The 22,739-nt window shown below is 37.9% G+C and overlaps 1 protein-coding gene and 1 long non-coding RNA gene across 2 annotated transcripts in view; both read left to right on the top strand.

The window, feature by feature from the left end:
• COL4A6 (collagen type IV alpha 6 chain) overlaps nt 1-22,739 on the top strand; it is a 467,370-nt gene that overhangs the window by 335,271 nt on the left and 109,360 nt on the right. The gene's annotated exons all lie outside the window — the stretch shown is intronic.
• On the top strand, nt 1,666-17,985 carry LOC123651076. The gene is made up of 3 exons (XR_006739552.1): nt 1,666-1,676; nt 13,581-13,587; nt 17,746-17,985. It is a non-coding gene; the product is annotated as an uncharacterized LOC123651076 (long non-coding RNA).

Raw genomic sequence — 22,739 nt, 5'->3', positions numbered from 1 at the left:
CCAATTAATTAAATCAGAGACTCTGAAAAAAGGACCCTAACAGCTGTTGTTTTAAAAGATCCTCGGGTGGTTCCAATATGCAGCCAAGTTGAGAACTACTAATTTAGAACTCTACTGCTAAAATTGCAGCCCATAGAACAGCAGCATCAATATCACCATGGAGGTCATGAGAAATGCACTCTTGGATCTCATCCATGACCTGCTGAATCAGAGTCTGCATTGTAATAAGATCCCCAGGTGATTCACATGCACATTACAGTTTGAGAAGTACTGATTGAGAGCATCTAATATGTTTATATTCTAGAGATTCTTCATCCTTATATAGTCAAGTTTTGTGAGCTCTTTACATACTATAGGATTATCTCCAATACCAGGTGCTTGACTATTCAGTCTTCTGACAATTGCTTGATGATACAGATTATATGAGGTAGTGAACTGAAGTCTGATCACTTTCTCAGTTGTCATGCACATTGCTGGGTTACCACAGATTCTCTTCTGAAAACAAGTATAGATAGTCCCTTTTTTCTGGTGATTGATTTGTTTTTGGATTGGTTTCACAGAATTATTTTCTCTCAAAACCATTTGCAGTTTCTTGGTCAGGCTATGTATTTCACTGAAATGGGTTGCTTAGTTTTTTATTGCAAAAGATTTTGTTTATGAAGAGGGTTTACTACCCAATCTAGATGCTTCATGTAAGTATTGCTCATACTGTTCATGCTTAGCTTTTTCCTTAGTTTCCATATATAAGACCACAACCTTTTTGTCTTGTTACAAGGTTGTTGTTAATTGCATGAAGGAAAAATGTTTCTCTTTGGCTCCAGGTACTCTGGACAAAGGTGTTCTTTGCTGCTGTAAAAATGTTTTATATTAGTTTCAATTGGGGAAGATGAAAATGTTTTGGAGATGGATAGTCATGATGGTCACATAACAATGTAAATTACTTAATGCCACAGAACTGTACACTTTTCTAATTTTATTTTTCAATTACAGCTACATTAATATTTTCTATTAGTTTTGGTATATAAGATAGTGGTTAGACAATCACAAGAACTGTATACTTGAAAATTAGTTGAACTGGTAAATTTCGTTAAGTAGTTTTACCAAAAAAAAAAGTGTTTATGCTTTTTATTTAAAAAAAAAACCCACACGATTTAAAATATGGTAATATTACATGCAATAAACATTAATATCTCAATAAAAAGATTTTAAATATAATAATATTACCAAAACTGTACTAACATAGTATAATATCGCAAAACATGTAGGTCAGTGGTCGGGAAACTCATTAGTCAACAGAGCCAAATATCAACAGTACAACAGTTGAAATTTCTTTTGAGAGCCAACTTTTTTAAACTTAAATTTCTTCTAACACGACTTCTTCAAAATACTCGCCCAGGCCGTGTTATTTTGTGCAAGAGCCACACTCAAGGGTCCAAGAGCCACATGTGACTCATGAGCCACAGTTTGCTGACCACAGATGTAGGCAATATTAAAAATCTTCAAAAAGCAGAATTACTTTTATTCTGAAACATTTTTTTCTGACTATTTTTGTTCATCAGTTTATGTTGTTCATTATATTCCACAAATGAGTGAGATCATGAGATATTTATCTTTCAACAAACTGGCTATTTCAGTTACCATAATGCTTTCCAGATCCATCCATGTTGTTGCAAATGGTAAGAGTTCTTTCTTTTTTACAGCTGCATAGTATTCCATTGTGTAGATCAAGCATGTCAAACTCAAAGGCTAACACAGGCCAAATAAATAAGTTTTAAGTTTATGTGGGCTGCAAAAAAGCAAAAGTTTCAATTCTCATAGACACAGGTTTATTTTGCTAGAGACGTGCTGAATACAAAGAGCTGAAATAAGTAATTGTTAACATAAAATAATAGGACATTTTAATAAAAATTAATATTTTTCTTTGAACATTAACTTACCAGACACTGAATAACTGCACAAATTAATGAGCATAACACAAATAAACCTATTTTTCTTGTTCTCCAAAAGCAAAGTATTTCCTGTTGCACACACCAAACATGTCAGTCCAAGACTAATGACATTACAATCAGCTGCTAAAATATTTGCTGCTAGAATTAGTGGAGAGAAATGGTGCACCTGCATGTAAGGAGTGTAAGGGAAATGAATGCAACATGAGTATGGTAATAAGCCATTAGTGAATATAGTAGTTCATTATTAATAACTAGAGGCCCAGTGCATAAAATTTGTGTGGGGGTGGGGGGGATGTCCCTCAGCCCAGCCTGTACTCTCTCCAATCTGGGATATCCCTCTCATAATCCAGGACTGCTGGCTCCCATATGCTCACCTGCCTGCCTTCCTGATTGCCCCTAACTTTTTCTGCCTGCCAGCCTGATCACCCCCTAACCACTCCCCTACCAGCCTGATTTATGTGTAATTGCTCCCCTGACAGACTATTTGCCCATAACTGCTCTCCCCTGCAGGCCTGGTTCCCTCCAACTGCTCTCCCCTGCAGGCCTGAGTCCCTCCCAACTGCCCTTCACTGCAGGATTGGTTGCCCCCAATTTCCCTCCTCTGCTGGCTTAGTCACCCCTAACTGCCCTCCCCTGTATGCAGGCTTGATCAACCCCAACTGCCCTCCCTTGCAGGCCTGGTCCCTCCCAACTTCCCTCCCCTGCTGGCCATCTTGTGGTGGCCATCTTGTGTCCACCTAGGGACAGGATCTTTGACCACATGGAGGCAGCCATCTTGTGTGTTGGAGTGATGGTCAATTTGCATATTACTCTTTTATTAGATAGGATAGAGGCCTGGTGCATGGGGAGGGGGGGTGGCTGGTTTGCCTTGAAGGATGTCCCAGATCAGGGTTGGAGTTCCCTTGGGGCATGGGGTGGCCTGGCCGAGGGTGGTTTGCAGGCTGGCTACAGCCCCAGGGAACCCAAGCAGAGGCCTGGTGTCTGGGGTTTATTTATCTTCTATAATTGAAACTTTGTAGCCTGGAGCGGAGGCCTGGCCCAGCCAGGGTGTGCAGAAAGCTTGGCTTCCTCCATCACTGGGGGCAAGCCTAGCCTGCTCTTTCCAGCTCCATGGCTGCCACCATTTCTGTTTGGATTTATGTATCTTCTATCATTGAAACTTTGTATCCTCAGGGGAGGCCTAGGCTAGCAAGGGCTGGCAGAAAGCTTGGCTTCCTCCATTGCCAGGGAAACCCAAGCCTCCCTCCTTCTCTCTGTGGCCGTAGCCATCTTAATTGGGTTTATTTGCATATTCACTTCTGATTGGCTGGTGGGCATGACTTGTGGGTGTAACACAATGATGGTCAATTTACATATTGCTCTTTTATTAGATAGGATTATGTATAACAGAATATTGTAAAAATCAAGTTATGAAAATTTTATTTAAAAATTTTTTACATACCATGACATTGGCTGGGCCACAAAAATTTTTATTGTGGGCCACACGCAGCCTGGGCTGTGAATTTGACATGCTTGGTGTAGAGGTGCCACTGATTTATAATCCATTCATCTGGTAATGGGCACTTAGGCTGTTTCCAAATCTTAGCTATTGTAAATTATGCTGATATGAATATTGGTGTCAGGAGCACACAGCAGTATCCCTGCACAAGCTCTGGTGCTCTGAGTACCTCTAAGTTGTTCTGAGTTCATGAATTCTTCTAAATTCTCCTATCCGACTACACCAGGGCTATTCTTCTGGAACCCTGCCCACTGTACTAACTGTTGGGAACTTAGTCCAAATTCCTCCTTTATTCTCTGCTAACCAGTAAAAGGTGTTGGATATGAGCCCTTCTACCTGGGGCTGGACCTCATAGGACACCAGGTATTAGAGAAGCCATGAGAGGTTTGGGTATATAAGAATGAGTCTTTATTGCTGAAGCCTGTGGCCATATAGCAATCAGACAAGAACAGTGGTCACAGCAAAGTCCATACAGGTAGTCAGCCAGACACTGGCTGGTGAACATATATCTTTAACATAAAGCAGCATCAGTCTCTGTACCAACAGTTATTATCTGAGCAGCCACACGCTGCCTCCTAGACTTAACGCCTCACATCATAGTCATACCTGAACTCTTCGGCTCAGCAGCTTCTCCAATCTTTCCTGCCCAGCTGCTCTCTCTCCATAATCCAGCAGAATACTTCTCACTCCCATCTCAGCCAACTAGACTGGTCAATAAACTACTTTTATACCATTTATACAAAAAAGGTATATATGCCAATAGTTACAGCAATCATATTGGCTACTGAAGGGTACAATGTACCATGTGTCCTTGAATTGTCGTTTTGATTTGCATTTCTCAAATGATTAGTAACTTTGAGTGTGTTTTCATGTCTCTTGGCCCTCTGTATTCCTCTTTCAAAAAGTGTCTATTTAGGTCCTTTGTCCACTTTTTTTATTGGATTGTTTATCTTCCTTTTGTTAAGTTGTATAAGTTCCATGTAAATTTTGGAGATTAAATCTTTATCAGAGATAACATTGGCAAATATGTTCTCCCATGCAGTGCACTTTCTTGTTTTGTTGATGTTTTCTTTTTCTGTGAAGAAGCATATTATTTTGATGCAGTCTCATTTATTTCCTCCTTAGTTTCCATTGGTCTAGGAGCTGTATCATAAAGATATTGCTATGATATATGTCCACTATTTTGTTGCCTGAGTTCTTCTAAGATTTTTATGGTTTCCCATCTTACATTTAAGTCCTTTATTCATTTTGAATTTACTTTTGTGTATGGTGTATGTTGGTGGTCTAAGTTCATTTTTCTGCATGTATCTGTTCAATTTTCCCAAAACCATTGATTGAAGAGATTGTTATGACTACATTGAATGCTCTTGCCTCCTTTGTCAAATATTAATTGAGCATAGTGGTTTGGGTGGATTTCTGGATTCTCTGTTCTGGTCTATATGTCTGTTCTTGTACCAGTACCAAGCAGTTTAGAGAACAGCAATTTTGTAATATAGCTTGATATCTGGTATTGTGATCCCTCCAACTTTGTTCTTCTTTCTCAGCATTGCTACTGCTATTCAGGGTCTTTTTATTCCATATGAATTTTTGGAGAGTTTGTTCTAGGTCTGTGAAATATGTCATTGTTATCTTAATGGAGATTGCATTGAACCTATAGAGTGTTTTGGGTAGTATGGCCATTTTAATGATGTTTATTCTACCAATCCATGAACAAGGTATATTCTGCCATTTGTTTATGTCTTCTGCTATCTCTTGTTTCAACATCCTACAGTTTTTCTTCCTTTCCCCCCCAGTTTATTTCAGTCTTTTTTAGTATTACAAATAGTAGTACATATGTATCCTTTTTTCTCCAATTGGTCTTCCCCCAACCTCCCCTACTGCCCGGCATATGCCCTCACCCTCCTCCCAGTGTCTTGCGTCCATTGGTTATGCTTATATGCATGCATACAATTCCTTCAGTTGATCTATTTCCTCCTCCCGACCTGCAATCCTCCCCAGCATTCCCATTGTGATTTGACAGTCTGTTCGATGCTACTCTGCCTCTGTATCTATTATTGTTTATCAGTTTATAATGTACTTTTTAATTTATAAATGTGTGAGACCATGTGATATTTTTCTTTCACTGGTTGGCTTATTTCACTTAGCATAATGCTCTCCAGTTCCATCCATGCTATTGCTAATGGTAAGAATTCCTTCTTTTTTATAGCAGTGCACTATTCCATTATGTAGATGTACCACAGTTTCCCAATCCACTCATCTGCTGATGGGCATTTAGGCTGTTTCAAAATCTTAGCTATTGTTAATTATGCTGCTATAAACATAGGGGTGCATATATCCTTTCTGATTGGTGTTTCTGTTTTCTTGGGATATATTCCTAGAATTGTATTACTGGGTCAAATGCCAGGTCCATTTTTAAATTTTTGAAGAAACACAATACTGTTTTCAACACTGGCTTAACCAGTCTACATTCCCAATAGCAGTGAAGTTCCTTTTTCTCCACATCCTCTGCAGAACTTGTGGTTTGTTAATTTGTTGGTGATAGCCATTCTGACAGGTGTGAGGTGGTACCTCATTGTTGTTTTGATTTGTATCTCTCAGATGATTAGTGACTGAGCATGTTTTCATGTGTCTCTTGGCTTTCTGAGTGTCCTCTTTCAAAAAGATTCTATTTAGGTCCTTTGCCCATTTTTTCATTGGGTTGGTTATGTTCCTTTTCTTAAGTTGTATGAGTTCCATGTAAATGTTGTAGATTCAACTCTTATCTGAGATAACATTGGCAAATAGGTTCTCCCATGCAGTGGGATTTCTTGTTGTTTTGCTAGTGGTATCTTTTTCTGTGCTTAAGCTTATTGTTTTCATGTAGTCCCATTTGTTTATTTTTCCTTGGTTTCCATTGCTGTGGGAGCTGTATCTTTAAATATATGACTATGACAAATGTCTGCTATTTTGCTGCCTATGGCTTCTTCTAAGATTTTTATGGTTTCCCATCTTATATTGAAGTCCTTTAATCATTTTGAGTTTATTTTTGTGTATGGTGTAATTTGGTGGTCTAGGTTCTTTTTTTTTTTTTTTTTTTTTTTTTGCAAGTATATGTCCAGTTTTTCCAATACCATTTATTGAAGAAACCTTTCTTGACTCCATTGTATGGTCTTGTTTCCTTTGTCAAATATTAATTGTGCATAATGATTGTGTCAATTTCTGGGTTCTCTGTTCTGTTTCACTGGTCTATATGTCTGTTTTGTGCCTGTACCAGGCAGTTTTGAGAACAATGGCTTTGTAGTATAACTTGATATCTGGTATTATGATCCCTCCAACATTATTTTTCTTTCTCAAGATTGTTGCAGCTATTCGGGGTCTTTTTTTATTCCAGATGAATTTTTGTAGAATTTGTTCTGGGTGTTCGAAGTATGCCATTGAGATTTTAATGGGGATTGCATTGAATTTATAGATTGCCTTGGACATTTTAATGATGTTGATTCTACCAATCCATGAACATGGTATATTCTTTCATTTGTTTATGTCTTCCTTTCTCTCTTTTTTCAGCATTTTGAAATTTTCTGAGTATAGGTCCTTTATCTCCTTGGTTAAGTTTATTCCTAGATATCTTAATTTTTTGTTGCAATGGCAAATGGGATTGATTATTTAATTTCTCTTTCTGTGAGTTTGTTACTGGTGTATAGAAAAGCTATAGACTTATCGGTGTTTATTTCTCATCCTGCTACATTGCTGAATTATTTATTAAGTATAGTAGTTTTTTTGGTGTCTTCGGGGTTTTCATGTAATATGCTAATAAGGACAGTATTATTTCTTCTTTTCCAATTTGGATGCCTTTTATTTCTTCTTTTTGTCTGATCGTAATGGATAGTACATCCAGTACTATGTTGAACAGGAGTGGTGAAATTGGGTATCCCTGTCTTGTTCCTGTTCTTAGTGGAAATGGTTTTCTTTTTGCCCATTGAGTATGATGTTGGCTGTGCATTTGTCATATATGGTTTTTATTATGTTGAGATATGATGCTTCTATTCCCAATTTGCTGAGGGATTTTATCAAGGAAGGGAGTTAGATTTTGTCAAATGTTGTTTTTTCTTCATCAATGGATATGATTATATGGTTTTTATCCCTCGGTTTGTTTATATTGTGTATCACATTTATTTATTTGGGGATATTGTACCATTCTTGCATCCCCAGAATAAATACCACTTTGTCATGGTGTATGATCTTTCTAATGTATTGATGGATTTGATTTGCTAGAATTTTGTTGAGGATTTTGGTGTCTACATTCATGAGGGATATTGACCTGTAATTCTCTTTCTTTGTATTGTCTTTACCTGGTTTGGGATTAGGGTAATGCTTGCTTCATAGAAAGAGCTTGGAAGTTCTCCTTCCTTGTGAATTTTTTGGAATATTCTGAGGAAGATATGTTTTATTTCTTCTTAAAATGTTTTATAAAACTCTCCCGTTAAGCCGTCTGGCCCAGGGCTTTTGTTGGAAGGTTTTTGATTACTGCTTCAATTTCCTTCATAGTTATTGGCCTATTCAGATTTTTTTATTCCTCTGGCTGAGTTTTGGAAGGTCATGTTTTTTGTTGTTGTTGTTTTTTTTTTTAGGAATATGTCCATTTCCTCTAGGCTGACCAGTTTGTTGGAGAAGAGTTGCTCATAGTATTTGTTTATGATTCTTCATATTTCTGTGGGGTCTTTTGTTATTTCACCTCTTTCATTTCTGATTTTGTTTATTTGGGTCCTCTCTCTTTGCTTCTTGATGAGCCTGGCTAGAGATTCATTAATCTATTTATCCTTTCAAATAAACAGCTCTTAATTTCATTGGTCTTCTGTATTATTATTTTTGTCTCTATGTCATTTATTTCCGCTCTGATCTTTTTTATTTCCTTCCTTCTCACTCTGGGTTTTTCTTTTCCTCTCTTTCAAATCGTTCAGGTTGCAGAGTTAGATGGTTTATTATCAGTTTTTCTTATTTTTTTGAGGTAGGCATGTAATGCTATGAACTTCCCTATGAGGACTGCTTTCATTGTGTCCCAAAGATTTTGGATTGTTGTGTTTTCATTGTCATTTGTTTACAGCATGTGTTTTATTTCTTCTTTGATCTCTTTGATAACCCAGTCATAGTTTGATAGTATTCTATTTAGATTCCAACTGTTTGAATTTTTTTGATTGTTTTTACTGTAGTTGATTTCTAATTTTATGTTATTGTGACCTGAGAAGATGCTTCCTATCATTTCAATCTTCTTGAATTTGGAGAAATTTTGCCCGTGTCCCCATATGTGGTCTTTCTTTGATAATGGCCCATTTGTGCTTGAGAAGAATGCATATTTTGTAGTTTTGGGGTGGAATATTCTAAATGTTTCAATTAAGTCAATCTGATCTAGTGAGTCATTTACACTAGAAGTTGCTTTGCTAATTTTTTTTTTTTTTATGTAAAGGATTTATCCATTGATGTTAATGGGGTAGTAAAGTCTCCTATTATGATAGTGTTGCTGTCAATCTCACCACTTATATCTTCCAGAAGTTTTTCTTTTTTAATGTATTTGAGTGTTCCTGCATTGGATGCATAAATGTTTGCCAGAGTTATATCCTCTTCTATTGATCCCCTTAGAATTATGAAGTTGCCTTATTTGTCTCTCGTTCTGGTCTTCACTTTGAGGTCTATTTTGTCAGATATAATTATTACTACCCAGCTTTTTATTTTTTATTTCCACTTGCCTGATAAATATTTTTTCATCCCTTCACTTTCAGTCTGTGTGAGTCCCTTGTTCTGAAGTGGGGCTCCTGTAGACATCATATATATGGGTCATGTTTTCTTATTCACTCATTCAATTGATGTCTTTTGATTGGAGCATTTCAACCATTTATGTTTAATGTTATTATTGATAGGTACTTGTTTGTAGTCATTTCTGTACTTTATACCTGTGTTCCTCCCTCCCTTTCTATTTCATCTTTTTACAACATTCCCTTCCACATTTCTTGCATTGGTGGCTTGGTAGTGATAAACTCCCTTAGCCTTTTTTTTTTTTTTTTTTTTTTCCTGAGAAGCTCCTGGTTTCCCCTTCAATTTTGATTGATAGTCTTGCTGAATAGAATATTCTTGTATTCAGTCCTTTGTTTTGTATCACTTTGTATACCTCCTTCCATTCCCTTCTAGCTTGATGTGTTCGTGTTGAGAAATCATTTGATAATCTAATGGGGATCCTTTGTAACTCTCTGTCTCTCTCTCGCAACCTTAAATATTAGCTCTTTGCTGTTTAACATTTTCCATTGTAATTATGACGTGTCTACGTGTGGGTCTTTTGGGATTCATCTTGCTTGGGACTCTCTGTACTTGTGTAACTTTTTTCTTCCCCATGTCAGGGAAGTTTTCTGTCATTATTTCTTCACATAGATTTTCTAATCCTTGCTGCTTTTCTTGTCCTTCTGGCAGCCCTATTATGCGTATGTTACTTCATTGTTGTTTTTTGTTTGTTTGTTTGTTTGTTTTTTGTTGTTGTCCCAAAGCTTCCTTAGGCTCTACTCCTGCTTTTTAATTTTTTCTCCAGTTGCTGTTCAGATTGGGCTTATCTTCTAACTCACTAATTTGGTCCTCTACTTCTTCTACTGTTGAAACATTCCTTGGTGTTTTTTATTGTAGCTATAACACTGTTGATTTCTTCCTTTTTTTTTTTTTTTTTTTTTTTTTTTTGCATAGGTTATTTTCTTGTCCATTCGATATATAACCTGTATGACCATTACTCTGAATTCTTTTTCTATCATGTTGCATGCTTCCTTTTCACTTATTTCCTTTATTGATGAATCCTCAGTTTCTTTCCTCTGGGGATTATTTCATTGTTGCCCCACTCTAACTATCACTATAAGGTTCAAATGTCGAGTTGCGGGGGCCTGAGCCATGTGCAGTGGGAGCTTCACACTCCCAGTGACACATCAGAGTGTCACTGAAGAGCTCTGACACCAAGACATGTGGCTGCTGTGGGTTTGTGGGAACCATGCTCACCCAGGATCAGAGTCACAGATGCTTAGTGTGGCCTTGTGTACGCACCTAGAATCAGGGGCCCTGCTTGTGCCACGCTGAAACAAAGACCCCACTGGTGTGTGCTGAAAATCAGAATCTGCTAGAGCATGTCAAGAGTCAGAGACTCCCTTTGCCTGTGCCAAGCATTGAGTATTAGAATCTCTGTTGCGTGGGGTGGCCTTGCACAGAGAATCAGCTCCTTGTATGCACATGCAACAAGAATTAGAGTCACTTGCTCTTAGTGTGAATGCACTGGGAATCAGGGATCCCAGGCATGTGCAATGAGAAACAGAGTCAAGTTCTTGGTGCTTAGTGCTGCCTCTCACATGGAGAATCAGAGTCATCAATCTGCTTGGGGGACCAGGTTGCACAGTCATATTGTGTATGCAGGAGGTTGACTCCAGCCCTGCAGAAAACAGCCTTCCATGTGTGTTTGCCCTGAATCAAGGTCAGGTGGCTCTGATGTACTGTGTGGGCATGGGGTCTGGTCCTGCAGGTGTGCATTTCTTGAAATAAACTCCCTGTGTCTGTGTACACAGGCTCAAATTCATCACAGCCTCCCTGCATGGGCCCAATGTCTGGTCACAGGAAACAAACTTCCTGAGTTCACCCTCTCAGGCTCAAATTCAGTCACAGGAAACAAACTCCCCAAGATCTCACTCCCCAGTTCAGATTTAGCACAACCTCCCTGTGTGGGCATGGGAAACAAACTTCCCATGTCTGCACACCCAGGCTCAAATTCAGGTAGAGCCGCCACTGCTGTGTGTGAGCAGGAGGCCTGTATGAGGGGAGAGGATCTGGCAGTTCTTAAGCCACTGCCATGGGACCAGCAGGAAGGGGGGGTAGCTCTGTGACTTACAGAAATATGCAGCCAGGGTGCCTGGGGTCTTGGTGTCTGTGGGTCTGCAGCTGTGGTCACAGGTCTTTTACCTGAGTGGCTGTGGGATCCTGGTTTGTGTCTGAGGCCAGATTGGGTAGTGGTGAGTTTAGGATCTTAGTCTCCAGCAGTTCTATTCTTCATGGTCTCTGTGCCCATGCTGGCTGCCCCCAGAGTGTTTGCGGTGGCAGTGGGGTTTTTCCATCTAAAACTGCCTGGTTTGGTAGCCCCTTGGAAGACCTGCAGGATATAACTGTCCCTAGCTCTCACTCTCACACACACCACACATGTCCACACACTCCTCTATCAATTTCTCATTATCTCACAAACTCTCCCTCCTTAACTTCTTGTCAGTCAATATCTTGGGTCTCTCTGTCTTGTAGTTTTTCAAAGACAGGTCTTTTACTTCCTTAGTTAAGTTTATAATTAATATTAATTTTTGTTGCAATGGAAAATGGGTTTGATTTTTTAGTTTCTCTTTATGTAAGTTCATTATTGGCATATAAAAAAACATATATTTTGAGGTATTAATTTTGTATCCTATTCAATTGTTAAATTCATTTATTAAGTCTAGAATTTTTTATTGAGTATTTAGGGTTTTCTATATACAATATCATGTCATCTGTGAATAATGGCAGTTTTACTGCTTATTCCCCAATTTGGATGCCTTTTATTTCTTATTGTCAAAATTGCTATGGCTATCACTTCCAGTATTATTTCTGTTGAACAGGAGTGGTAAAAGTGGACACCCCTGTCTTGTTCCTATTCTTAGAGGAATTGGTTTATTTTTTGCCCATTAACTATGATGTTGGCTGTACGATTGTCATATTTGGCCTTTATCATATTTAGATATGCTCCCTCTGTTCCCACTTTGCTGAGAGTTGTTTTTTGTTTTGTTGTGTTTTTTTTTTTTTAATAAAAAATGGTGTTGGATTTTGTCAAATGTTTTCTCTGTATCTATTGATATGATCATTTGATTTTTTGTCTTTCAATTTGTTTATGTGATGTATCACAATTATTGATTTGTGAATATTGTACCAGTCTTGCATCCCTGGGATGAATCCCACTTGATCATGGTGTAAAATCTTTTTAATATATTGCTGAATATGATTTGCTAATATTTTGTTGAGAATTTTAGCATCTATATTCATCAGGGATATTGACCTGTAATTCTCTTTCTTTGTAGTGTCTTTATCTGTTTTTGGAGTTAGAATTATGCTGGCCTCATATAGAGTCTGGAAGTGTTCCTTTCTTTTGGATTTTCTGAAATAGTTTGCAGAGTATAGGTGTTAGTTCTTCTTTGAATGTTTGGTAAAACTCCCCTGTGAACCTGTCCAGACCTTGACTTTTGTTAGGTGGGAGTTTTTTAATTACTGCTTCTATTTCATCAGTTGTTATTGGCCTATTTAGGTTTTCTGATTCCTCCTGATTTAGTTTGGGAAAGTATATTTTTCTAGGAATTTGTCTATTCCATCCACTATATCCAGCTTGTTGGCATATATTTGTTCATAGTATTTACTTAAAATCATTTTTATTTCTGTGGTGTCAGTAGTTACTTATGAACTTTCTATTCTGATTTTTTTAACCTCTGTCCTCTCTATTTGTTTCTTGATCAGTCTGGCTAACTGTTTATCAATTTTGTTTATCCTTTCAAAGAACCAGCTCTTGGTTTCATTGATTTTTTTGTATTTTGTTTTAGCCGCTCATTATTTCTGCTCTAATCTTTGTTATTTCCTTGCTTCTACTTACTCTGGATTTTTATTGTTATTCTCTTTCTAGTTCTTTAAATTGTAAGGTTAAATAGTTTATTGCTAATTTTTGTTGTATTTTGAGGTATGCCTGTAGTGCTATGAATTTCCCTTTGAGAACAGCTTTTGCTGTGTTCCAGAGATTTGGGGTCATTGTGTGTTCATTTTCTTTTGTTTTGTATTTCTTTATTGATCTTGTTGGTAACCCATTCATTGCTTAATAACATGCTACTTAGCTTCCATGTGCTCGAATGTTTTATGGTGTTTTTACTGTAGTTGATTTATAATTTCATTCTACTGTGATCTGATAAGATGTTTGATATGATTGTAATCTTCTTGAACTTGTAGAGACTTGTTTTGTGTCCCAACATGTGATCTATCTTTGTGAATGACCCATGTGCATTTGAGAAGAATGTATATTCTGCTTCGTTGGGATGATACATTCTATGAATCTTGATTACATACATCTGATTCAGTGTGTCCTTTAGAGTCTATGTTTCCTTGTTAAGTTTTTGTCTGGAATATATATCCAGTGAAGTCAGAGGGGTGTTAAAGTCCTCTACTATAACTCTATTGTTGTTGTCGATCTCTCTGTTAAAGTCCTCAAAGTATTTCTGCTCTCACAGCTCTTATATTGTGTGCATATATGTTTACCAGGGTTATATCCTCTTATTGGATGGATTACTTTAGTATTATGTAATGACCTTTGTTGTCTCTTATGATGACCTTCATTTTGAAGTCTATTTTGTCAGATATGCGTATTGCTACTCCAGCTTTCTTTTCTTTTCCATTTTCATGGAAATTTTTTTTAACATATTTTATTGATTTTGTACAGAGAGGAAGGGAGAGAGATAGAGTTAGAAACATCGATGAGAGAGAGAGTCATCGATCAGCTGCCTCTTGCACACCCCCTACTGGGGATATGCCCACAACCAAGGTACATGCCCTTGACCAGAATCGAACCCGGGACCTTTCAGTCCCCAAGCCGACGCTCTATCCATTGAGCCAAACCAGTCTCGGCTGGAAATTTTTTTTCCATCCCTTCACTCTCATCCTGTGTGAGTATTTTGTACTAAGGTTGGTCTCTTGTAGACAATATATGGTTGGGTCAGGTTTTTGTATCCATTCAGCTACCCTACACCTTTTGATTGGAGCATTTAATCCATTTGTATTTAGGGTTATTATTGATAGGTACTTATTTATTGCCATTTTAATTCTATATGGTTAGGTTTCTCTTTCTTTTTCTCATTATAGCAGTTGCTTTAGCATTTCTTGTAATTCTGGTTTGGTGGTGATATACTCCTTTAGCTTTTTTTAGTCTGTGATGCTCATTATTTGACTATCTATTGTATTTTGAATGATAGCCTTGTGGGATATAGTAACCTTGGTCTCAGATCCTTGCTTTCCATTACCTTGAGTACTTTATGCCATTCCCTTCTGGCCTGTAGAGTTTCTGGTGAGAAAACAGTTGTCAGCCTTATGGGAATTCCTTTGTAGGTACAGTTTTCTTTTCCCTTGCTGACTTTAAGGTTCTCTCTTTGTCTTTTATTTTTTGGCATTTTAATTATGATATGTTTGGGCATGGGCCTGTTTGGGTTCTTCTTATTTGGGGTTCTCTGTGTGTCCTGAACTTGTTTGACTTTTTCCTTTACCAGGTTGGAGAAGATTTTTGCCATTATTTCTTCAAACACGTTCTCTATTCTTTTCTCCCTTTCTGCCTCTTCTGGCACACCTGTTATTCTATTATTGTTACATTTCACATTGTCCCACAGCTCCCTTAAGCTGTCCTCCTGTTTAATATATTTTTTTTCTTTTTGGTTCTCTGATTGAGTAATATTTTCAACTCTGTCTTCTAATTCATTGATTCAATCTTCAGCTTCCCCTAATCTGCTGCATATTCCTTCCAATGTGTTCTTTGTTTGTGTTATGTCATTATTTATCTCAGACTGTTATTTTTCATAGTTACTATATCTTTTTTCATGCTGTTGAACACCTTTACCATCATTACTCTGAACTCTGTTCCAGATAAATTTCTTATCCCTGCTTCATTTATTGCTTCTTCAGGAGGATTCTCTAGTTCTTTCATTTAGGGGTTGTTTCTTTTCTCCTCATTTTAGTTGTCTGGTGGGTTTGTTACTATGTATTAGGTAGATCCTCTACACCTCTCAATTCCTAGTGCAGGTCCATGTTTAAGGCTGTCTCTTACTAATTAGTTCAGGCAAAGAATCAAAGCATCCAGAGTCTGAATTCTGACTTGAATTGTCCATCAGGAAATCTTCCTCAGCAGTGGTGAGAGTTTTTTCAACAGGGTGGAGCAGTTTGTTTCTGCCTGGAATCTAATTGTTATTTTTAACCTTTTAAGTGGCCTCAGGGCAAGGTGTTTTCCAATAGGGTGTATCAACTGTCTTCCCCCCAGGCAAGGCAGATGTCTATGTGAGGAAAGATGTCTTCTGCTGCATGAGGGAATGACTCAGCCCAGGAAACTTGGGGTGTCTGTCTTCTGAGCTCTATCCCCTGAGTCCCGAGTCCTAGCTTCTGCTCTCACAGCTCCAGTCCACTTCACCTTCTCTCTGCTGGAACACAAGGTTTGCGGCTCCACAGGGAATTTTGTGCATTGGTCCTTTAAGAGGGTGCCTGAATTTTCAGCTGCCATTCCTTGACAGATAGCACCTGGCTGCTTTTCACAGCCAGATGTTATGTGGGTACCCTTCTCAGTTTTGGTGCTCTCTGCTGGGGGGCCCAGCTTGAGAATTAGAGACCAGAGTTCTAAGTGGCAACCCCCCACAGCTGAGATATCTCTCCAGGACTTCAGTTGCTGTCTGTGGGCAGCCGGCTAGGCTTTTCATGTCTCTATGCAGTCTTCACTTTTGGTCCTCCAGTATCAGGGTTCTCCTGCAAGTTTTCCATTGATTATTCAGGAAGTTTTTATGTATTTTAGTTGTAATTCCAGTTTGTTCCTTGGTGCAGCATCCACATACTCTGCTGCCATTTTTAATTTTACCACAAATTTTTAAATGTAGTGCATTTGACTAAATGTTATGAAGTATCTTGGTTTGTAACAGAAAAGTTCATTAATATAAAACCTGATGAAATATGAATAAAGTATGTTTTGTTAATAGTAGCATAGCAAATTTAATTTCTTAGTTTTGATAAATGTACAATAGTTATGTAAGATGTTAACATTAGAGGAAACCAGGTTATGGAGGTATGGTGTATATGGGAAATCTAAGTTTATTCCAAAATAAAAGGTTTACTAAAAAAGAAAATATTGATTATATTATGACCCATTATTTTAGAAAGGAGGTTGGAAAGACTGAACAGTTTGACTGAAAATAGTAAGAGCTAGAGCCTTTTTCTTCTTCAGAGCTCCTAAATTGAGCCTTTAGAAATGATGACAGCTAAGATACAATAGAGCACTCCTTGACCATAATTATGATACTTTGAAAATGACTTGTTCAGAGGGTACTTTTCTTTCAGCATTTTAAGCTGTTATATATTCATTGTGATACACATTTTCCAAGCGAATAACTGTAAGTAGTAATTTAACTTATCTTTGACTCATTTCCCTTATATATGAAGTGTGAATGATAATGTCCCTCCTTCATAAGAGTTTTGTGATCATTAAATTATGCCATCTTTGTGAGATGCCTAGCACAGACTTGACATACAATAAACTCTAGAAATTAGTATGCATAGGCATTATAAAAAAATGTTTTTTACATTTAGGTTACTTGTAAATCTCTATAATAAGTCTCATTTTTTAAATTTTTTACAACTTTAAATTATATATTACATATACAATGTCCCTAAATCATAAGTATAAAGCACAAATAATTTTTACAAAGTTAACACATTCATATAATCAACAATTAGATTAAAATATAGAATATTTACTAGTATCATCAGTTCAGAAGTCTCCATATGCCCACTCTCACATATTATCTGCCACAATTAACTTATGTTGGTTTTGTTTCTATTTAGTTTCAGAGACTCTTCTTCCTCTATCATTCATAATTGAATATACTTTGGGGGGTAGATAAAACATTAATGTGGTTCAAAAGCCAAAGCTGTGCATTAGTAATGTCTTCCCTCTAATATCTAATTTGACATAACATGCAGTTTATTTTAAAATAAGAATCACATGTCACTTTGCCAGAAAATTACATGAATGGTAATTTCTGAAACATTCAGTTCCCTTAATTCAGTTCAACCAATATTAAGTGAGCACATACTAATGCAAAAAGCACAGTAGTGGAAAGAAAGGTGTACTAAAGACCTGTCTTTAGAGGTTCCAACCCCAATTAGGGAACCATTTTTTAGAGATTAGAACTCTACTTCAGTGCACACTCTAAATATAATAATATCGTGTTTCCCCGAAAATAAAACATCCTCCGAAAATAAGACCTACTTACAGGTTTCCTTCTGAGTGAAATATAAGGCATCCCCCCCAAAATAAGGCCCCCTTAGGCTCTGTCTCAGAATGAAAATTAATTTACCATAAACTGGTCGCTAGGGCCGCCCTGACTGGCATCTAGCAACCAGTGACGTTTCACGGAGTCCTGATGTCACTGCTGTGTGGAGGAGGAGCAGAGGTCAGAGTGAGCAGTGAGCTCGGGGTGGGAGAGAGGAGGAGACTTTCTTAGATGCATGTAGAAGAACAGGAGGATTAGAGCTGATGGGACACGGCGAAGGTGGTAAGTGCTGGTCTATCTCTGGTGACACTACCTGATGCTCGTGGCCTCCCTCATGCTGACTGAAGGTTCTCAATCAGTGGCAGACCCTGCTCCAGCCCAGATCCAGGCCCCAGCAAGCCCAGTGACAGTCCCCAGGCAGACCCCAGGGGGTAGATGTCTGATAAAGGGGTAGGGGGGATGTCTGGTGAAGGCGTTCAGTGGCACAGGGGTGGGGGGAGGGGGATCACTTAAAATGACACAGGAGGATAAGAGGGGGCAATCAAAATGACACACGAAGATCAGAGGGGGCAATCAAAATGACCCAGGAGGATCAAAAGGGGTTACTAAAATGGTAATCCCCCCTCTGATTCTCCTGTACCATTTTGATTCCCCCCTCTGATCCCCCTGTGTCATTTTAAGTGACCCCCCTCTCCCCACCTTGATACCCCAATTCCTTTTTTTTACCCCTAGAAATGAGTGCAAAAAGAAAAAGCTACTCCGTAGAGTACAAGAAATGAATCGTGGAAGACTCTTGGGGCCAAAATATTACTGCTTTCTGCAAAGAGAAGATGTTGAGTATCCGATTGGTCTGAAAATGGTGAGCAGAGTATGGTAACCTCATTGAACAAGTGGACAAGGGAAATGCTAAATAGAACAAGTGTGGATCAGGTTGGCAACCATTATTTTCCGAGCTGGAAGACCTGATCTGTGAATGGGTTGTTGACAGGAGAGCAGAGGCTTTAGTTGTGAATAGGGCTCAGATTCAAGAATTTGCCCTTGCAATGGCACCACAGTTTGACATAGCCCCCGAAGACTTCAAAGCATCACAACACTGGCTGGATAATTTCCTTCAGCTAAGTGAACTGTCTTTAAAAAGATCTACAACATTGTTGAGGTTGGAAGATACTCAAGTTATTAAGTGAGCCCTTGCATTCAAGTCCTTTATTGATGATGCTGACTTCTCTAAATACAATATTTCCAACATGATTGCTATGGATGAAACTGCAGTGTTTATGGGCCAATCATCTCAAACAACAATTGAACAGCGGGGTGCCTCCTTAGTGTACATTCCCTCCACTGCTTATGAAAGTACACGTGTTTCCTGTATTTTGGCAATTCGTCTGGATGGCACTAAAATCCCACCTTTAATCATTTCTAAGGGCAAGAAGGAAAAGATTGAATGTGTTTTGGGTGTTTTTATTCTTGGAACTGAAAAAGCCTGGGCCACCCAAGCAGTTATAAGGAAGTGGGTAGATTTAATGCTGCTGCTTGTTATGCCAGGGAACCAAAGAGGTCTGCTAGTCTGGGATGCAGCCAGCACTCACCGTGCTAAAGACATCAAGACATTTCTTCACAAAAGAAAAATAGATCAGATAATGATTCCTGCAGGAATATCGGCTTATCTCCAGACTCTTGATATTGCAATAAACAAGCCATTCAAAGACAATTTGCACATGGAAATTAATGACTACATTGACAATAGAATGGAGAGAAATCAGCGTGGAAACTTTGTGAAACCTAAACTGCAAGAAGTTGTGATTTGGGTGAAGAATTCATGGGAGAAATCACTGACAGTTGCATTGCAAATGCACTGCAAGAAGGCTACCTTGACAAGAAGTACTCATTTAAAGACAGTGCTATTGCTAAACATGAGAGATTTGGTCCACTGATTCTGAAAGAAATGGAGTCACAAGAAATTCAACAGGAAATTCAAGAATTGGATTGTTATGATGTTCCAGAAGATGATGACATGATTGTCATTGAATAAATGAGTAAATTCTTGATACTGTAGGATTCACAGTTTGTCTGGTTTGTGTTGATAACTACCGTACTACCTTACTGTATACAGGTAATAAATTTCCTTTATTTTCATTTAAAAATAAATGTGTACTGTATTCTTCTTCATGGAAAAAGAAGACATCCCCTGAAAATAAGACCTAGTGAATCTTTGGGAGCAAAAATTAATATAAGATGCTGTCTTATTTTTGGGGAAACAGGGTAGAGGTTTCTCTCTCATCAATGTTTCTAACTCTATCCCTCTCTCTTCCTCTCTGTAAAAAATCAATAAAATGTATTTTTTTTAAAAAGAGAGAGAAGCAATTAGCTGCTAGGTTCTCAGGCCAAAGGACCTGAAGCACTCAAAGCTTTGAAAAAGAAAGTACTTGAAGATTTGTTTATCACTCTGCTTTAGAAGACAATTGGTGCTACTCTTGGCTATGGTAGGCTTCATTGGGGACTTTATTTCTATAGAATTCTGTTAACTTTTTCTGAAAGATCATCACCAGATCTAGAAGCTTTTAAAATCCCCATAAAACCAGAGAATGAAAAAAGTGTGATGTATAGAAAGATCAGGAATTCATGGAACCTCCTGCCTACTTAACCTTCCAAACCAGATCCCTGGAATAGCCAGCTCCCTTTTCATCTCTTTCTCTCCCAGGTCCTAGGGTTTGGCTCATTTAGCTTCCTTTTCCAGGTGCCACTGTCTTCCTCCCCAACTTTCCACCTGGATTTCTCTCAGAATAGTTTCCTGATTTATCCCTAATTCTGCTTTCTCTGGACTCCAGACAATTGTTTTAAGTTCTTTAAAGTGCTCTATCTGTTATTATCTCTAAGGGAACAGTTGGGCAGAGTGAGATATAACAAAAATGTAAATGACACTATGGAATTGGGGAACGTAAAAAGAACCAAAAACTCTGACTAAACGGGAGTCTTTAGTGAGCTGTGAACATCTGAGCTACCTGCTCACCTCCTATATATGCCATTGACTCTGCCCTGGGACTTGGCACTATTATCTCTGCATCTCCCTTGGAGTTGGATACTAGATCCAACTACAAAATCTTCAACCTGGGGGAGATGTGGTCTCACATTGTTAACAGTCTGCTGGATTTTTTTCTATGTGTGGATTCCCAGATTACTCTCTCTACCTCCAGATTTGTCTCTTTTTTTTTATTAAATTATTATCTGTGTACATATTTTACATTGCCCCCCCTTCCATACATACCCATGCTCCCCAGAGTTTTGTGTCCATTGGTTGTACTTATATGCATGTATGCAAGTCCTTCGGTTGATCTATTATCTCCCCCAGATCTCCTCCTCCCCCCTCCCCACTCTGTAATTTGACAGTCTGTTTGTTGCTTTATTGTCTCTATATCTATCTTTTGGTTCATCAGTTTGTAATGTTCTTTATTATCCATAAATGAGTAACGTCATGTGGTGTTTCTCTTTCATTGACTGGCTTATTTCACTCAGCGTGATGTTCTCCAATTCCATCCAGGTTGCTGCAAATGATTAAAATTCCTTCTTTTTTATGGCAGCATAGTATTCCATTGTATAGAAATACCATAGTTTTTTAATCCAATCTTCTGCTGACGGGAACCTAGGCTGTTTCCAAATCCTAGTATTGTAGATTGTGCTGCTATGAACATAGGGGTGCATATATCCTTTCTGATTGGTGTTTCTAGTTTCTTGGGATATAATCCTAGGAGTGGGATTACTGGGTGAAATGGGAGTTCCATTTTCAGTTTTTTGAGGAAACTCCATACTGTTCTCCACCGTGGTTGCACCAGTCTGTATTCCCACCAGCAGTGCACGAGGGTTCCTTTTTTTCCACAACCACACCAACACTTGTCGTTTGTTGATTTGTTGATGTTGGCCATTCTGACAGGTGTGAGATGGTACTGCATTATTGTTTTGATTTGCATTTCTCCGATAATAAGTGACTTTGAGCATGTTTTCATGTGTCTCTTGGCCTTCCTTTTGTCTTCTGTTGAAAATATTTTATTTAAGTCCATTGCCCATTTTTTAATTGGATCATTCATTTTCCTTTTATTTAGTTGTATAAGCTGTCTGTAGATGTTGGAGATTAAAACATTATCAGTGATAACATTTGCAAATATGTTCTCCTATACAGTGGGCTTTCTTGTTGTTTTGTTGATGGTTTCTTTTGCCATAAAAAAAAAAAAGCTTTTAATTTGATGTAGTCTCATTTGTTTATTTTCTCTTTAGCTTCCATTGCCTTTGGGGCAGTATCAGTGAAGAAGTTCTTTTGGCATATGTCTGAGATTTTGCTTCCTGTGGATGCCTCTAGTATTTTTATGGTTTCCCATCTTATGTTTAAGTCCTGTATACATTTTGAGTTTATTTTTGTGTATGGTGTAAGTTGGTGATCTAGTTTCATTCTTTTGCATGTATCTGTCCAATTTTCCCAACACCACTTATTGAAGAGCCTGTCTTGACTCCATTGTATATTTGTGCCTCCTTTGTCAAATATTAATTGAGCATAGTGATTTAGGTTGATATCTGGGTTCTCGATTCGATTCCATTGATCTATATGTCTGTTCTTGTGCCAGTACCAGGCTGTTTTGAGAACAGTGGCTTTGTAATACAGCTTGAAATCTGGTATTGAGATCCCTCCTACTTTACTCTTCTTTCTCAGGATTGCTGTGGCTATTTGGGGTCTTTTATTGTTCCAAATGAACTTTTGGAGAGTTCTTTCTAGGTCAGTGAAATATGCCTTTGGTATTTTAATAGGGAGAGCATTGAACTTATAAATTGCTGTGGGAAGTATGGACATTTTGATGATGTTGATTCTACCAATACATGAACATGGTATGTTCTTCCATCTGTTTATATCTTCCTCTATCTCTTTTTTCAGTGTCGTGTAGTTTTCCGCATATAGGTCCTTTACTTCCTTAGTTAAGTTTATTCCTAGTTATCTTAATTTTTTTTGGTGTGATGGTAAATGTAATTTCTTTTTTAGTCTCTGTTTATGTAAGTTAACTGTTGGTATATAGAAATGCCATAGATTTCTTGGCGTTAATTTTGTATTCTGATACATTGCCAAATTCATTTATTAAGTCAATTAATTTTTTAATGGAGTCTTTTGGTTTTTTATGTACAATATCATGTCATTGAAAATAAGGATAACTTTACTTCTTCTTTTCCAATTTGGATGCCTTTTATTTCCTCCTCTTG

This window comes from Pipistrellus kuhlii, unplaced genomic scaffold, assembly GCF_014108245.1.
Source record: "Pipistrellus kuhlii isolate mPipKuh1 unplaced genomic scaffold, mPipKuh1.p scaffold_m20_p_33, whole genome shotgun sequence".
NCBI classification, from domain to species: Eukaryota; Metazoa; Chordata; class Mammalia; order Chiroptera; family Vespertilionidae; genus Pipistrellus; species Pipistrellus kuhlii.
The sequence above is the reverse complement of the archived record's forward strand: the minus strand, read 5'-3'. Positions and strand labels throughout refer to the sequence as shown.